Source organism: Lycium barbarum, chromosome 5, assembly GCF_019175385.1.
Source record: "Lycium barbarum isolate Lr01 chromosome 5, ASM1917538v2, whole genome shotgun sequence".
In the NCBI taxonomy this organism is placed as follows: Eukaryota; Viridiplantae; Streptophyta; class Magnoliopsida; order Solanales; family Solanaceae; genus Lycium; species Lycium barbarum.
In genome coordinates, this window is record NC_083341.1 from 86773395 (window position 1) to 86780050 (window position 6656).

A 6656-nucleotide genomic window follows, 5' to 3' on the forward strand; every position below is an offset into this window, starting at 1 on the left:
AGAATAAAAAGAGATAAACAGAATATGATTTGGAATTGAGAAAGGGCTTATGTAGAAGTTGTGTTTTCTGAAGGATACGGGAATAGCATGAGATTCCTCGTGCACGGAATAAAAGATGGACATAGACTGGAGAAATGAAAGAAATACTAAAGGAAGTACCCAAGACGGACGTAAATAAATTGAGTATGAGTATAGAATAAAAGGGGAAACATATCGTTATGGACTTAAGGATGTAGTGCGACGAAACGATAATAAGACAAGACCACTATTAAGACAAATTCGACATGATTTCAGGTAAGTTAGAAGTTAGCATTTGATATACAACAAGAGAGAAAGAGTATAAGGCATAAAAGGGTACTGCGTATATGCGACTTCACCTCGGGAATAGTGAAATTTTTACAGGACAGGGATTGTGGATTTGCGAGACAACTGATGTATTGTGAATTTATCAGAAGAAACAGCCGATATTCGTTGGGATAAAAATGGTGTTGTAAGAAAGTTTGGGACATTTATCATTAGAATATAAGTGCTACCTAATGGAGACTTTGAAATGACTATAAGCACTAGCAAATTATTGATCGGAATAAATGGAACGTGGCTTCAAATAAATTGCTACGTTAATTACATTACTTGAGTACCAGCCATCAGATAAGATTTTGTACTATATAATCGAGAGTTCTCATCGCCTCGTGATTTTGTTAAGGTCTCGTACGAAGATAATCAAGTTATTGACTATAAACAAAAGACATGGATATGGTATAAGTACATCCCCAAAGGGGGGAGCGGGTGAAAGTAAAGTAAGTATAAATGGAAACAATTGACACACAGAAGATCGAAACTGTAAAGAATTGGCCTAGGCCCACGACACCGACTGAGATACGCAGTTTTCTAGGATTGGCCGGATATTACAGGAGGTTTGTGGAGAACTTTGCTTCTATTGCGGCACCATTAACAAAGTTAACTCAGAAGGCAACAAAATTTCAGTGGACCGATGCTTGTGAACGCAGCTTCCAGTTGTAGAAGGAAAAATTAATTACAGCTCCAATTCTAGTTCTCGCAGAGGGGCCAGACGGGTAGGTCATTTATTGTGATGCTTCTGGTATTGGGATAGGTTGTGTATTAATGCAGCACGGTCGAGTTATAGCCTATGCTTCCCGGCAGCTCAGACCGCACAAGAGGAATTATCCCACCCATGATCTGGAATTAGCCGCGGTGATTCATGCTTTGAAAATATGGCAGCATTACTTATATGGGGTCCATGTTGATATCTATATGGACCACAAAATCCTTCAGTATATTTTTAAGCAAAAGGAGTTGAACTTGCGACAAAGAAGATGGCTCGAATTATTGAAAGATTATGATGTTGATATTTTGTATCATCCTGGAAAAGCTAATGTTGTGGCAGATGCACTTAGCCGCAAATCTATGGGCAGTTTGACCGATGTGCAGCCAGAGAAGAAGGAGTTAGTTCGTGAGATTCATCAGTTAGTCAGCCTTGGAGTCCGTTTGGCCGATTCTGGAAATATTGGGGTTTCTGTCCGAGAGGTTGCTGAATCATCGATAACGGGAGAGGTAAACCGACGTAAGTTCGAGGATCCTATTTTGGTGCGGTACAGAGATGTGGCCCTTAATAAGGAAAAGACTCAGCTTGAAATTTCACCTGACGGGGTATTACTATATGGAGGCAGGTTATGTGTGCCTGACGTTGCAGGGCTGCGGCGACATATTATGGGAGAGGCACATTATGCTCGGTATTCTGTTCATCCTGGATCCACTAAAATGTGCCATGATCTCAGATGTTTATATTGGTGGGGCGGTATGAAAAGAAATATTGCAGAGTTCGTTGCTCAGTGCCCAAATTTCCAGCAAGTTAAGATCGAGCATCAAAAGCCCGGCGGATTGTTGTAGGAAATGGAAATCCCAGCTTGGAAATGGGAAATAATTAATATGGATTTCATTACAGGGTTGCCGCGCACTCCACGCAGGTGTAATTCTATATGGGTTATTGTTGATAGGCCGACAAAATCAGCCCATTTTCTTCCGGTCAAGACTATTATTCGGCTGAGGATTATGCCAGATTGTATATCAAAGAGATAGTAAGGCTTCACGGAGTTCCTATATCTATTATAACCGACAGGGGTGCTCAGTTTACAGCAAATTTCTGGAGGTCATTTCAGGAAGGATTGGGGACTCAGGTGAGTCTTAGCACAACATTCCATCCTCAGTCTGACGGACAGGCCGAGCGTACTATTCAGACGCTGGAAGATATGCTAAGGGCCTGTGTTATTGATTTTAGAGGTAGTTGGGATGATCATTTTCCGCTTATTGAATTTGCTTATAATAATAGTTATCATTCCAGTATCCAGATGGCACCGTATGAAGCCTTATATGGTAGAAAGTGCAGATCTCCGATTGGTTGGTTCGATGTGGGTGAAACAAAGTTGATCGGGTCTGATATGATCTAACAAGCAGTCGATAAGGTAAAACTCATTCGGGAACGGTTATTAGCAGCTAAGAGTCGACAGAAATCATATGCAGATAAACGACGTCGACCGTTAGAGTTCCAGGTTGGTGACTGGGTATTTCTGAAAGTGTCGCCTATGAAGGGTGTAATGAGATTCAACAGAAAAGGAAAGCTCAGTCCGCAATATATTGGGCCTTATCAGATTATTCGAAAGATAGGCGAGGTTGCCTACGAGCTAGACTTACCATCCGATCTGAAGGCAGTACATCCAGTATTTCATGTGTCAATGCTTCGTAAATGTATTGGTGATCCTTCCAGAGTATCCCCATAGAGGATATTCAGGTAACGGAGGAATTGTCTTATGAAGAACAACCTATAGCTATTCTGGATCGTCAGGTGAGGAGACTACGCACCAAAGATGTACCCTCTGTTAAGGTCTTGTGGCGAAATAATAATAAAGAAGAAATGACCTGGGAAGCGGAGGACGAGATGAAGAAGAAGTACCCTCACCTGTTTCTTATGCCTCCAGGTAATCTAAATTCCGTAATTGGTTATGTTGATTAATGAATGATTTATTTGTGTTGTCCATATAAAAATAAACTCCCCCGAAATGCTTGTAAGACTTTATGAGGCTAATTTAACATTCGAGGACGAATGTTCTAAAGGGGGGGAGGATGTTATATCCCATATTTTTGCATATATGAAAAATTCGAAACAATTTTGACTTGTAAGAAATAAGGCCATAATTTGATTTTTTTTCAATATATGGGTGTTGTTCATGAAATGTGGATGTGGAAACATGGAGGAAGGTCAAGGGAAAAATGGGAAATTTTAGAAATTAGTTTCGGGAATTTCAAGATAAGACCCGCAACAAGTTGGGCTTAAATGAAATCAAAAAAAAAAAAAAAGAACAAAGAGGCCCAAATAGAGGGTGGCCGTCCATAGTCAATTAAAAAGGGCCCAAGCCCATAAATTAATTAAACTCATGTATTAAAAAGGAAGAAGGGGTCACAACTAGTCATCTTATTTGGAAGATTCAAGAACAACAAATTTGAGAGGAGAAAAGAAAGGCCTCACGGCCAAGGAGAAAAAAAATTCTTGGAGCTCAAATCTTTGGTTCAAAATTCATCTCTTTTGAATTCCTACTAAGTTGGAAACCCTCTTCAATGTGATACAAATTTGGAGGCAAGAGAGTACTTTTTTTATCAAGTGGAAATTCTTGAAAAAGGTAAAGATGTTACTCTTTTTATCTTGGAAGAATTTTATATATATGTTGTAGTATATAGAAGTGAATGTAAAGTATGAGAATTTTGTGTTATGGGTATGTGTGTGTGTGGCCGAAAATGGGTGTGATGGAGAGGAATGAACAAATTTTATTTATTATGTTAATTGTGTTGTAATGGCCTTTTAATGCAAATGGAAGAATTCTAGTTCAAGTTGGCATGAGAAATTGGTTGTTGAGTTGTTCTAGGAAATTTTGTGATTTTATGTTAGATTTATGGAAATAGAATTGTTAAAGTGCAAATTGTGGTTGTTGTTGATGAAATTGGAAGATGAAAGATGTGTTGTGAATGTTGTGTCGAAGGTTGGAGATTCCGGATGAATTCTAGTCTTGATGATTTATTTTTGTATATTTTATAGATTGGTATGAAATGCTTTTGAATGATCTTGAATTGGTAATGAATGTGTAAGTGTCGATATTGGCTTGAAAAAATCGTAGTTGAATTGAATGTCGATGAATTATGTTGAAAGGAAGGTTACTAGTGTTGGAATGCATTTTTGATTGGTTTTGATGTTATTGGTTTGGTTGTTGATAATGTTGGTATGGTTGTTGATGAATTTGGCCGAGTTTAATTCTCGGGGATGTTGAATTTACAGGGGAGGTGCTGCCGAAATTTCGGTAGACAGATACTAATTAGAATTAAAATTATAAGTACTTGTAGCTAATATTTGGTAATCAATAATATTATTGTAGATATTGGAGAGCCCGAGACTTGAGTCGGGATTTATTAGCGAGCGATCGGAATTTGGTTAGCGAGCGTTCGAGGTATGTAAAGCCTAGATTTCTTTCTTTTTGGCATGACCTTTATGAAATGAACAAATGACATATACGTATGCTTCTAAAGGAGAATTCTATTCTTAGAGCCATTAGGATGGCCGATGTCTTTGATCTCCCCAAATTATTTCATATGATTTGCTACGAAATTATGATGTCCAAAAGATTCTAGTTGGTATGTTCCGAATGATGTCCGAAAAATATTTGAAATGGCTAAAGTTTGGATACATGTATTTTGATATGATTCTTAGGCTCCGTTTGATTTGCTCCATAACGTTCCTTGGAAGCTCCTTATTATAAATGATACTTGAATTTATAAGAATGACTTATGAAATAGTTTTAGAAGGTTCAGTACTTCAAAATTTTGTAATTCTCTCATACTAATCCCAATCGATCCGAATCTTATTTGAGCATTCAGATGTCTGTAAAAATATTTTGCTATCGAGTCTGAATATGTATATTCTGGATATGTGCATATGATTTTTAAGGCTCCGTTGGAAGTACTCTATAATGTTATTTGAAAGCTCCTTAAAAATAAATGATACTTAATTTTAAAGAAAATGACCTATGAAGTGTTTTTCGAAAGCTTTGTAATTTAAAGGCTCGCAATTTTTGTATAATAATTCCGATGGACTCTATACTTACTTTGAGCCTTCTACTATCGTTATATATATTCATTCGTCGAGTCTTGGAATTTATTTATTTGTGTGCATATGGTTTCCGCACTACTCCGCTCGTGCCTACTACTATGATGTCGTTCGCCGGATCCCGGGCCGGTTTTGTGATCGTGCGCACTATGTTATATTCGGCAGTATGATGTGTTACGGTTCCCGAGACCTTGCCATAGGGTCGGGTACCGCTCATATACGGCGTTATGATGTGATATGGCATATATGATATGTTCTGATGATGATGTGATATGTTATGATGATACGATATGTTCGGGGATTGTATGGGGATTTGAGACTTTCTGGAGTATGATGTGTTGTGGCACCAGCGTCGGAGTGGCGACCACGTTCCTGAGCCTTATGCATGATTTTTATTTGCATTATTTATGTTTTTCAGAACAGGTTTGATATACTGATTTTGTAATCACTTTCCGTACTCCTTATCTCCCTTATGATTTGGATTTCTGGACTCTATGCTTTATATACTCAGTACATCTTTCGTACTGACCCCCTTTCTTTGGGGGCTGCGTTTCATGCCCGCAGGTACAGACGTTTGTTTTGGTGACCCGCTAGTGTAGGATATATTCTGCTACTTTGGAGTGCTCTTTTGACTCCGAGCCCATACTTTTGGTAAAGACCTTTCATTGTATATGTCTCTGTATATATGTATGACTATCTGGGGTACGGCGGGGCCCTGTCCCGTCATGTGATTCTGTTATGTTTTGTAGAGGCCTGTAGTCATATATGTGGGTCATGGGTCGTGTTTGTTCGTTTCTGTTTTTGATCTGTGCCTTAAGCGGTCCCGGTTGCTGTATGGCCAAAACGGCTCATATGTTTGTATATCTGGGCGATGTGTATTCCGCCAGCCTACTGGATTTGATGTGATATTTCTGTACGGGCAACCGCTTAAGATGACATTTGGTCTTAGTATCTGTTTGAAATAACGCATGTTAAATCTGAATGAATCTTTAATATGTCGATCTGGTACGTAAGTCAGTTTGGGTGTCCAAATAGGGCACCAGTCGCAGCCCATAGAGCTGGGTCGTGACAAGCAATCTATCACGAAAAGCTCTAACCTTATTTTTGGAAATAGGATCAATCAATTCCTCTTTCCAAGGATCAATTCTCTTGGGTTGCCATCTTTGTGAAAGAGCCTAAACGTCCACTTTTCAAGACCATATAAGGAGGTTCAATCGACGAAAACAAATATACTTTCGTCTCAACTTTCTCAAGATCTTTGCTCTACTTTTCATAAGCATTGTAATTCTGTGAGATTTACTGTGTAAACAAAAACGAGAGGAGAGATTAAATATAGTTGGAGAGGCATTATATCAAAAGATTATGTGATCTTAAGTGTTGACGTATGAGCTTTATTCAAACAACCATTGTACCAAACTAATTACAAAAAGAGCTACAGAGAACACCCTTGCAACTCAAGGCGACTGAAGTAGGATCTACATTGGATCTG

At 38.6% G+C, this 6656-nt stretch overlaps 1 long non-coding RNA gene across 1 annotated transcript; it reads left to right on the forward strand.

Moving 5' to 3' along the window:
- Positions 1 to 3059: 3059 nt before the first annotated feature.
- Positions 3060 to 6075, forward strand: LOC132642552 (uncharacterized). The gene is made up of 3 exons (XR_009583231.1): positions 3060 to 3692; positions 4440 to 4511; positions 5732 to 6075. It is a non-coding gene; the product is annotated as an uncharacterized LOC132642552 (long non-coding RNA).
- Positions 6076 to 6656: the final 581 nt, after the last annotated feature.